This window comes from Microcaecilia unicolor, chromosome 3 (assembly GCF_901765095.1).
Source record: "Microcaecilia unicolor chromosome 3, aMicUni1.1, whole genome shotgun sequence".
Lineage (NCBI taxonomy): Eukaryota > Metazoa > Chordata > Amphibia > Gymnophiona > Siphonopidae > Microcaecilia > Microcaecilia unicolor.
Genome location: NC_044033.1, coordinates 293,316,629 through 293,328,682, shown reverse-complemented (window position 1 = coordinate 293,328,682; position 12,054 = coordinate 293,316,629). Strand labels below are relative to the sequence as shown.

At 46.7% G+C, this 12,054-nt stretch overlaps 1 long non-coding RNA gene across 1 annotated transcript; it reads left to right on the top strand.

The window, feature by feature from the left end:
• The first annotated feature begins 529 nt into the window (after positions 1-529).
• LOC115465202 lies at positions 530-11,646 on the top strand. The gene is made up of 3 exons (XR_003941358.1): positions 530-639; positions 11,196-11,199; positions 11,635-11,646. It is a non-coding gene; the product is annotated as an uncharacterized LOC115465202 (long non-coding RNA).
• Positions 11,647-12,054: the final 408 nt, after the last annotated feature.

Genomic DNA, 12,054 nt, shown 5'->3' with positions numbered 1-12,054 from the left:
AATAGATGGGTTTTCAATAGTTTCCTAAAGGGAAGATATTCACTAATTGACCAAATGTATCTGGGTAGAGCATTCCAGAGCTGGGATCCCAGATAGGGGAAGTTAGATGCATGGTAGGTCTTGTACTTTAGTCCTTTGCAATTGGGAAGGTGCAGGTTAAGGTATGATCGTGAAGATGTTGACATGTTTCTGGTCGGAAAGTTTAATACATTGACCATGTAACTTGGTGATACTCCATGGATGATCTTGTGGATTAGTGCGATGGCCTTAAAGTTGACTCGTTCTCTAATAGGGAGCCAATGAAGTTTCATATGGAGGGGTGTTGCACTTTCGAATCTAGGTTTCCCATAAATAAGTCTAGCTGCCGTGTTCTGGGCAGTCTGAAGTTTTTTCAAGATTTGGGCTTTACATCCAACGAAGATACTATTACAGTAAATAGTGTGTGTGAGTACCGTGGATTGTTCTAAGCTATGGAAGGCATTCAATGGGAGATAAGGTTTCACACGTTTCAACATCCACATCATATTGAACATTTTCTTCGTGATGGATATTGCGTGGTCTACAAGGGATAAGTATTTATCCAATGTAACTCCAAGGACTTTCAAATTGTTAGATATAGGAATTGTAACATCAGGAGTGGTGAGAGTAGTTGGATGGAATGTGGAATAGTGGGAAGAGAGGATTAGGCATTGAGTTTTCTCTTTGTTTAGTTTCATTTTGAAAGCAGTTGGTTGCCTGTCTTCTGCCTCTGTTCCTCCTTCACAGGGCCTAGTGATTGAATGAAATGTAAGGAATTACATACACAGAACATACTTAATCACACAATGGCAAACTCATTAATACAACCCAAACCCTCTCATGTTTAATGGGGACAGTATGCCTTTAAGCTGTTTCCCTGCCTCTCAAGTCCCCCTGGAAGCAGCTGGATTTGGAGTATCTCAGAATACATTTTCGTGGGTAAAATGCATCAATTCATGAAGTAGTTATTCTGCACTGTTTGCTTTGGCAGGGGTAGAGGAGCCGAGCCAGTGGCCACATTAGCAGTTAGCCAAGTTTCAGAGAGAGCCACACTCAATCACAGCAAGTTCAGCTTCACATACATTGAAAAACTGTAGAAAAGAAGAACAGTGTTTGTCAGCCAGAAACTTTCACCTTCTAACTTCTATAACTATAGACACGTTTTTGTGAAGTAAAATACTTCAGAATGAATGCTCACTGAAGCCCTGCTCAAACAGTAACGGCTTTTTTGTAACCTAGAACTACAGTCTGTGGCAGCTCCCCTGTGGTAGAATCCTAACTTCAGTATAGAAGGGAAACGACAGTATTGGGCACAGTATAATATCTGCATGGTTGAGCACAGTGGCGTACCTAGGGTAGTTGACACCCGGGGCTGGTCATTTTTTAACACCCCCCTCCAAAATCCAGTACTAGGCATACAGAGAATACAAAACACTCAAGACCTATAGAGCAATTCTAGCATACCATAAGCAGTCATTTCTACAAGTCACACAAGGAAAACGAAAGCATCTTAAACACTACAGTGAGCACTAGAACATCAATTCACCTAATGTAAAACAAAACCAGACAGAATAGTACAGATCGTTGATCCTGCACAGTCAATGCCAACTGAAAGCCATGTCTTTTTCACAAACACAGATACACCCTAATCTACTATAGAATAAGTAATCATAAACTTTCTATTTAGACAAAAATTAAAGTGAACCCCGAAGATGCCAGACTCTGCATACAATGCAACACCACAGAAACAAAAAAAATGTCCCCTAGTACTGTGCAAAATATAAAGACAGCAGATGTAAATTTGAAAAAACTAACAAATACCAATCACCACTTTACAAATTAACAAATAGAAATAAAACAAATATAGAAAATAAAATAATACCATTTTATTGGACTTAATACATTTAGCTTTCAGAGGCCAAAACCTCCTTCCTCAGGTCAATACAGTATAGTGCTGTTACAGTATCCTATCCTGATCTGAGGAAGGGGGTTTTGTTCTCCGAAAGTTAGTCAAAATGTATTAAAATTAGTCCAATCAAAATATTACCTTATTTACATGTTCTATTTAAAACATTTATTAATACATCTACAATACTACTTTTATCCTAAAGCAAAAAAATAAAAATATATATTTTATTTACAGTTTGTTGTCTCTGGTTTCTGCTTTCCTCATCTTCTTTTCACTGTCTTCCTTCCATCCAGCATCTGTCTTCGCTCACTCTCTGCCATCCAGTGTCTGCCCTCTCTGCCGTCCCCTCCATCCAATGCCTGCCCTCTCTCCCTGCCCCTTCCATCCACTGTCTGCCCTCTCTCTCCCTTCCATCCAAATCTGCCCTCTATCACTGCCCCTTCCATCCTCCATCTGTCCATCTGCCCTCCCTCTCTCCCCCTTCCATCCAAAGTCTGCCCTTTCTATCCCGTCCATCCACTGTCTGCCCTTTCTCTCTGCCCCTTCAATCCACCATTTGCCCTCCCTCTCCCATCCATCCAGGGTCTGCCCTCCCTCTCACCCCCCCCCCTTCCATCCAGGGTCTGTCCTCTCTCTCTCTCTCTCTGCCCCCTCTTTTCGGCCCTCAGTTCCAGCCCCATTATCCCACCTGCCCCTAGTCCCTGTTCCAGCCCCAGCCCACATCTCCCACCTGCCCCCCTTTTCAGCCCCACTATCCCACCAGTCCCCAGTTTCAGCCCCAGTCCTTTTCTCCCATGTCCCGAGCTTCAGCCCCCAGCCACTTCTCCCTGTCCCCTTTTCAGCCCCCAGTCCTGTTTCAACCCCAGCCCTTTTCTCCCATCAGTCCCGAGCTTCAGCCAGCCACTTCTCCCTGTCCCCTTTTTAGCCCCAGTTCCAGTACTAGCCCCCTTATCCCACCTACACTCCTTTTCAGTCCCCAGCTCCAGTCCCCTTCATGCACATGCCTTGCATTAGGGCCCCCCTTTTCAGCCCCAGACCCATTCTCCCACCTGCATGGCCCCATTCTCCCTCCTGCCCCATTCTCAGACCCCAGTTCCAGCTCCAGGCCCCTTCTCCCATCTAAGCCCCCCTTCCCAGACCCAGTCCCCTTCTCCCATCTGAGCCCCTCCACATCCCACCCCACCCAGTCCCCTTCTCCCATCTGAGCCCCCCCAGACTGTCCCAGTCCCCTTCTCCCATCTGTCCCCCCAGACCCAGTCCCCTTCTCCCATCTGAGCCTCCCCCCTTCCTGACCCAGTCCCCACCTGCCTACCAGCTCCGTCGACAGACGACCCTCTTCTCCTGCTACGCGGCTGGCACCCAGCCTTTAAAAAAAATATGTGAAGCACCTTGCATCTGCTCTGCTGTAAAAGAAGCAAATCGCCTCGTCGTGTTGGCCCTTCCCTCACTGTGTCCCGCCCTCGCGGAAATAGGAAGTTACATCAGAGGGCAGGCCACAGTGAGGGAAGGGCCGACACTTTTACCCGGGCAGGAAAAAAGCATATGCTCCAACACACAGGTCCACTGTTCTTCTCAGTCTGTTTGTGTGCTAGGTTCAGCCTTCAGCCATAGTTCTGTTGTTTGTCTGTGTGGGTCAGCATTGTATCCTGCTTGTGTCTGCCCTGTTTGTCTTCAGCTCCAGTTCCCTTCCTGCTTGTGTCTGCCCTGTTTGCTTTCAGCTTCCATTCCAGAATAGCCTGTTCCTGCCAAGCTTGTTTGAGAATCCTGAATCCTGTTCCTGCCAAGCTTGTTTGAGTATCCTGAATTCTGCTTGAGTATCCTGAATCCTGTTCCAGCCAAGCCTGTTTGAGTATCTTGAATCCTGCTTGAGCATCCTGAATCCTGTCCAGCCCTGGTTGGGGGGTTTTGCCTCTTGCTGCCACTCAACAACAGTAGGCCAAGGGCTCACCTTGTTCCAGAGACCATGACTGTTTGTTTAAGGCCTGGGACCTTGAGAGATGATAGATTGCAAAGGCCATGAGCTCGGCAAAATCATCCTTCCAGCCCATGATTTTTTTCTCTGTTGGCAATCCGGGTCTCAGCCCGGGTTCCGCTCCTAGTTCCAGTTCGGATTCCGGTCCCAACTCGGTTTTCACTTTTGATCATTTTATGACGCTCCAGAATTACCGTGATAAACTTTTTTCAGATCCAGCCTTGAAGAATACTCCTGAAGCTGCAGCTGAGAGAGAGCGTGTCTGGGGTCTTTGGTTCTTTGTAAACCCAGTTTTTGCTATTGATTCTTCCATCAAACTCTTCAAATACCACTACAAACTTATCTCGGATCCAGCCCTGCGGGATACTCCTGAAGCTGACACTGAAAGAAGGCGTCCTAGTAGTCCCGAGCTCAGGGCTCGCCTGCAGTTTATTTGGAGTCCCAGTCCAGCTCCTTTTCAGAGTTCCAGTTCCAGTCAAGACTCTGATTCCAGTCCGGGTCCCAGTCCCGGTTCAGCTCCTGATGCCAGACCGGGTCCCAGTCCTGGCTCAGCTCCTGATGCCAGTCCAGGTCCTAGTACCGGTCCAGCTCCTGATTCCAGTTCGAGTTCCTGTCAAGATGCTGATTACAGAGTTACAGTCAAGACTCTGATTCCACTCTGGGTCCCAGTCCCGGTTCGGCTCCTGATTACAGACCGGGTCCCAGTCCCTGTTTGGCTCCTGTTTCCATTCTGGGTCCCAGTCCCGGTTTGGCTCCTGTTTCCAGTCCCGGTTTGGCTCCTGTCCCAGCCCGGCTCCTGATACCAGTCTGGCTTCCAGTCCCGGTCCAGCTCCTGTTCAGTGTTCCAGTTCCAGTCAAGACTCTGATTCCAGTCCGGGTCCCAGCCCCGGTTCGGCTCCTGATGCCGGTCCAGGTCCCAGCCCCAGTTCAGCTCCTGATGCCAGTCCGGGTCCCAGTCCTGGTTCAGCTCCTGATGCCAGTCTGGGTCCCAGTCCCGGGCCAGCTCCTGATGGCAGTCTGGGTCCCAGTCCAGGGCCAGCTGCCGTTCAGAGTTCCAGTTCCAGTCAAGACTCTGATTCCAGTCCGGGTTCCAGTCCCGGTTCAGCTCCTGATGCCAGTCCGGGTCCTAGTCCTGGTCCAGCTCCTGATTCTAGTTCGAGTTTCTGTCCTCAAGTTCCAGATTTGCTTGTTACTTCCAGACCAGTAATCCATGTTCATGTTTTAAAACCCATCAGTAGGTTTCACCACAGTTACCCTTGGAAACCTGAATCTCCTGGGGACCATGGGAGCCTTGAGTGGGAGGTACTGTCACAACTGTGACCGTGACCCCTCTTTGACTCACCTTATTTCCGATGGTCAGCTTCTGAGCTGGCTTCTGTCTGCAGGGCCGGTCTTAGGGCGAGGCAACCGAGGTGGCCGCATAGGGCCCCGCGCTCAAGGGGGCCCCGCGCGGCGCGCCCTGGGTCGCCCCGCCCGCTGCTCCCACCTCCTCGACGATCGATCGCTGCCTTTTCTGTAACAAAAATTGAGAAGCGCCGAGTAGCAGGCAGCGCCGAGTAGCAGGCAGCGCCTCGCGTCTGCCCTGCTAGTAAAAATCTCCTGCACGTCGTTGGGCCGGCCTTCCCGCATTAAGTCCCGCCCTCCTCTGAGGACTTAATGTGGGAAGGCCGGCCCAACGACGTGCAGGAGATTTTTACTAGCAGGGCAGACGCGAGGCGCTGCCTGCTACTCGGCGCTTCTCAATTTTTTTTTTTAAGTTAGTGGGTGCAGCAGAAGAACAAAGTTGGTAGGGGACTCAGATGGGAGAAGGGTGTGGGATGGGGGTTCTCAGTTGGGGGGAGGAGGTAAGGGGGACTCAGATGGGAGAAGGGTGTGGGATGGGGGTTCTCAGTTGGGGGAAGGGGTAAGGGGGACTCAGATGGGAGAAGGGTGTGGGATGGGGGTTCTCAGTTGGGGGAAGGGGTTAGGGGGACTCAGATGGGAGAAGGGTGTGGGATGGGGGTTCTCAGATGGGAGAAGGGGGCTGGAACTGGGGTTTGAGAAGGGGCCATATGGGAAATGGGGGCCATGCATGGGGCTGGTGGGAAAATGGGGCATGCGTGGGTCAGGTGGGAGAATGGTTCTGGGGCTGAAAAGGGGGGCTGTAATACAAGGCATGTGGATGAAGGGGGCTGAAACTGGGGGCTGAAAAGGAGGGTAGGTGGGTTAAGGGGGCTAGTACTGGGACTGGAGGCTGAAAAGGGGCAGGGGCTGAAACTGTGGGTACTGGGGGCTGAAAAGGAGATAGGGAGAAGTGGCTGGGGCTGAAGCTTGGGACTGGTGAGAGAAAAGGGCTGGGGACTGGGGTTGAAACTGGGGGCTGAAAAGGGGACAGGGAGGAGTGGCTGGGGGCTGAAGCTCGGGACTGATGACAGAAAAGGGCTAGGGCTGAAACGGGGGACTGGTGGGATAGTGGGGCTGGAACTGGGGGCTGAAAAAAAGGGGCAGAGAGAGGGGCAAATCCTGGATGGAAGGGGGAGCGAGAGGGAGGGCAGACCCGGATGGATGTGAGAGGGAGGGCAAATGGTGGATTGAAGGGGCAGAGAGAAAGGGCAGACAGTGGATGGAAGGGATAGAAAGGGCAGACAGTGAATGGAAGGGGCAGAGATAGAGGGCAGATGTGCACGGAAGGGGCAGGGAGAGAGGGCAGACATTGGATGGAGGGGACAGCAGAGAGGGCAGACACTGGATGGCAGAGAAAGAACGAAGACAGATGCTGGATGGAAGGAAGACAGTGAAAAGAAGATGAGGAAAGCAGAAACCAGAGACGATAAACTGTAAATAAAATATATATTTTTATTATTATTAAGTAGTATTGTAGATGTGTTAATAAATGTTTATAATAGAACATGTAAATAAGGTAATCTTTTTATTGGACTAATTTTAATACATTTTGACAAACTTTCGGAGAACAAAGCCCCCTTCCTCAGGTCAGGATAGGATACTGTAACAGCTCTATACTGTATTGACCTGAGGACGGAGGTTTTGGCCTGTGAAAGCTAAATGTATTAGTCCAATAAAATGGTATTATTTTATTTTCTATATTTGTTTTATTTCTATTTGTTAATTTGTAAAGTGGTGATTGGTATTTGTTAGTTTTTTTTTCAAATTTACATCTGTTGTCTTTATATTTTGCACAGTACTAGGGGACAGTTTCTGTTTCTGTGGTGTTGCATTGTATGCAGAGTCTGGCATCTTGGGGGTTCAGTTTAATTTTTGTCTAAATAGAAAGTTTAAATATTACTACTTATTCTATAGAGGATTAGGGTGTATCTGTGTTTGTGAAAAAGACATGGTTTTCAGTTGGCGACTGTGCAGGATCGACAGGCCCTGGAGCTGGGGGCCTTGGAGCTCGGATGGAGGGGTGGCCGGACCTGGAGCTAGGGTGGGGGCGGAGCTAGGGTGGGGCGGAGTTAGGGTGGGGCGGGGCTAGGGTGGGGCCCCGTCAAATTGGTCTGCATAGGGCCCCGCACTTGCTAAGACCGGCCCTGCCTGTCTGCATTATTGTTTCATTCCTGTGTGTTTCAAGCCTCACTTTGGTGTTCAGTGTGTTTCCTGCCTCTGTCCTGTAGGGTTTCCACTTCCTGCATGTTTCAAGCCTCACTTTGGTGTTCAGTGTGTTTCCTGCCTCTGTCCTGTAGGGTTTCCACTTCCTGCGTGTTTCAAGCCTCACTTTGGTGTTCAGTGTATTTCCTGCCTCTGTCCTGTTTATAAGGAAGTGGTGGACTTTCATTCAGGGTCTTTGCAATGCCAAAGTTCTCCAGGTTAGTCCGTGTGCAGTGAAGTACTTCAGCCTTGTTCATAGTCTGTGTGCCTGTAGGCACTTCTGTCTTGATTTCTTGTTGCTTTGTTCATAGCCTGTGTGCCCGTGGGCATTTGTGTCTTGATTTCTTGATGCTTTGTTCATAGCCTGTGTGCCAGTGGGCACTTCTGTCTTGATTCCTTGTTTAGGGTGCCTGTGTGCACTTCTACTTCTTTTCTTCTCAATCTGTTTGTGTGCTAGGTTCAGCCTTCAGCCATAGTTCTGTTGTTTGTCTGTGTGGGTCAGCTTTGTATCCTGCTTGTGTCTGCCTTGTTTGTCTTCAGCTCCAGTTCCCTTCCTGCTTGTGTCTGCCCTGTTTGCTTTCAGCTTCCATTCCAGCCTAGCCTGTTCCTGCCAAGCTTGTTTGAGAATCCTGAATCCTGCTTGAGTATCCTGAATCCTGTTCCTGCCAAGCTTGTTTGAGAATCCTGAATTCTGCTTGAGTATCCTGAATCCTGTTCCAGCCAAGCCTGTTTGAGTATCCTGAATCCTACTTGAGCATCCTGAATCCTGTCCAGCCCTGGTTGGCGGGTTTTGCCTCCTGCTGCTGCTTGACGACAGTAGGCCAAGGGCTCACGTTGTTCCAGAGACCGTGACTGTTTGTTTATAGCCTGGGACCGTGACAGATTAAAGCCTGGGACCGTGAGAGATGACATTTGGAAGGGGGCCCAAGGCCTGCCAGGAGGTTGTACTTCCATTAGCTTCAGACAGGTTTGGGGCCCCCTATGGCATGGAGGCACAGGGCAACTGTCCTGGTTTTCTCTCTGACACCAGTCTGCACATTTCTTACATTTTGAATTGTCTCTGTGAGAACTGAAGAAGTGTGGTAGTGCTATGGATAAGAGAACAGAAGTTTGTTCTCATTTTGAAGTAGCTGATTTATGGAATGCCTGGTCCTCCAAGTTGAGGTTTGATAATGTTTGTTTGATTGATGAGGCGGTAGATTTGTGGATGACTACACTGGATCATGCGTTGGATGTTGGTGTTACAAAGAAGAACGTAAGAGTTAAATCTGATTACTGTCAGGATTTCATCTATTGTACAAGTGAGGTGTGAGTTGAGACAAGCAGAGAAGAAATGGTGTAAGTCAAGGGATGTTGATGATTATGATGGATACAAGATTCATTTGCTTGAGTATGAACGATTGTATGAGGATGAGAGGAATGCGTATTTTTGGCAGAGTTTAAATTGAAGGAGCACTAAATAGACCAAGAAAATTTTGTTGCATGGATACAAGACAATGGACAGCGATACTGGACTGGATACAGAGTTGTATGCTAAATGTTTAGTTGGGAAGATGAATAAATTGAAGGAAGTAGTGGATATACAGTCTACCTATGGACAAGTGGATTTGTTAGATGATGTTGGGGTGTATTGAACAGAGTTTGTGCTCATGGGGGACAACGAGGTTGAAACAATAGTGCGTTCGGTAACACCTACACGCTCAATGCGAGATCCTTGTTCATCAGGAGTGTTGCTACTCTGTTGTGTGAGGTTACACTGTCAGTGTGATAGATAGTGAATGCCTCTCTGACTAGTGAAGTATTTCCACAGTTGTGTAAACAAGCAACTGTAAAGCAACTGTTGGAAGAATGTTAGTCTTGATCTTGTTGAGTTAGGTAATTACTGACCAATTTTTACAATTCCTTTTTTGGGGAACATTATTGAGAAGATGGCTTTGAAACAGCTTGATCAGTTTCTTGACAATATAGGAGGGTTGGATTTATTTCAGTTTGGGTTCAGATGTGCGCACAATGGTGCAACTTTGTTAATTTGAACAGTGGATTTAATTAAGAGAAGTACGGATGATAATACCTGCTTTTGTTTGGTATCATTGGATGTATCTGGTGCTTTCAACTCAGTAAATCTTAGTCTATTGTTGGCTAAATTGAAAGAATTGAGCATGGGAGGGCATGTGTTGAAGTGGTTTAATTCTTATTTGTTGGAGAGATCGATGGTTGTGCGGAGCAGTTTTTAAGTGTCTATCCCGGTTGAGGTTGATTGGGGTGTGACACAGGGGTCGGCATTATTGGCTTTGTTGTTTAATATTTATATGGCCCCGTTAGGTAAGATGTTTCAGTCATTAGGAGTTTTTTATCGATTTTACGCCGATGGTGTACAATTTTTCTTTCCAATAGTGTCATGGGGGGATGGGTTGGATTTCCAGTTGAGTGGTTATATGGCAGCAGTAAAGCAATGGATGGCTGCAAAGGGTCTTGTTTTGAATGTGTCTAAAACAGAATGTTATGCTGTGAGTCCTTGTGCCCAGCGAAGCACAGATGAGACAAGCTCGGACCTGAGCTCCACAGGGCGGCCGAACAATCCCGAGACTTCACCTGGAGCGACCCCTTCCTCCGGGGGTTGAGCCTCCAGGACCAGGAGCTGAAAGGATTTCCGAACACCAACTGGGAGTGGTCAGACGACAGGCAAGAGTCGAGGCAGGCAGCAAACAAAGAGGTGGTCCAGAGTCAGGCAATGGTCAAGGCAGGCAGCAAACAAAGAAGTGGTCAGGATTCAGGCAATGATCAAATCTGCAAAACAACAGGAAACACCATGAACTCCACCAAAGTAGAAGCCGAAGCAAACTGATGACAGTGTTCTATTCTTAAATAGGCCTCTCATCAGGAGATCCCTGCCACAGCTGACAGGCGAGGAACCTCATTGGGCACACCCATAGGAATAAGCCTCTCAAGATGGCTGCCCCTCAGGAACCGATGCAGATGCTGTTCTCAAGATGGCTGACCTTCAAGAACTGATATCGATGAGCCTCTCAAGATGGCCACCCCTCAGATGAACCTCTCAATATGGCCACCGCCATGAGCAGCAAGGTAGGAGTGTAACACAGAAGTGATGATTGTGGGAAGGGAAGAATCAGAAGAATGGCCAGAGAGAGTTTGCTTGGGAGATATATGTGTTCCTGTTAGGAGTGATATGAAATTGGGAGTAATTTTGGTACAATATAGCCTCAGATCAGTAAGGTAGTTCAATGGCTTCTAAGTATTTGCATGTGTTGAATAAACTGAAACTAATGATATCTCTGTATGATTTTAGAAGTGTGGTTCAAAGTATGATTTTGGCCTGCCTAGACTACTGCAATGCCCTATATCTTGCGATGTTGTTTTGAGTATCAGGGCTTGCAAGTAGTCCAGAATGCGGCCACTTGTGTAATAGTGGGTATGTCAAAATTTTCTCATGTAATACCAGTTTTCAAACAACTGCACTGATTACCCATTACACAAAGAATTTTGTTTAAGGTACTGATGATTGTACATTAGATTCTCTTCTCTGATGCTCCTTTTTATTTAAAGCAAGTTTTGAATGTTTACCATCCGAGATGGACGTTGAGGTTTGGGAATGCTATGTGGCTCTCCCTGGATGCAGTGGTGCAGATACTTTATGCTATTAGACCTTCAGCTTTTGTTGCGGCAGGAATTCCTTTATGAATTCCTGGCCAGTTTTGTCACTTTGTCAACATCTCAAAGTTCAAAAAACTTTTGAAGACACAGCTTCTTGTGAATGCATTCTTTTGATCAACTGTGGACTTGATCGTGATTTATTGCTGAGTAGCATATTGATATTGATAGCAGAGTTGTTTGTGTTGGATTTTGTTGTCTGTGTGTATGCTGTTTTTAAATTTGTTTTTTATTATGTATGTTTTATATGAAAAGCAACTAGGTTATAGGTGGTATATAAAAAATTTTTAGTTTAAATTTCTGATATGTACAAAATAAACATATTCAGAAATATGCAAAGGAAAAAGAACATACAATTACCATCAAGAAAAAGGAAACAATCTTGTATACAAGACCACATCATAATCAAAATGAAAAAAAAACCTAAAAAATAAATAAAACTCCCCCCTTCCCAACTGGATAGAGACACTTATTTATACAGTATATACATTTTAAAATAAATACAAGTTCAAATGATACACAAGTAGATGACATGCCACTAACATGCTTAACATCATAAAAGCCAACTTTTCCAAATGATTGGAAGAGCTAAACCCATCAAAAATACCCCTCCTTGGGATAACGTGAGATATAAATGTCACAGATAAATAAATAAATGACTTGACAAGGAAATTCTTCTATAAACTCAGACAGCTTAGGGGAATTCGCTCTTTCTTTGTCACTGAAACATTTAGAATTGTGGTTCAGTCAACACTTACATCACAGTTAGATTACTGTAATTCGCCGTATTCTGGCATTTCCACTAGGTTGCAGAACAGGCTTCACAGCAGTCAGGTTGATTCTTGGGAAAAGTAAATTTGATAGAGCTTCACCACTCTCACGTGGCTGCCAATTACAAAAT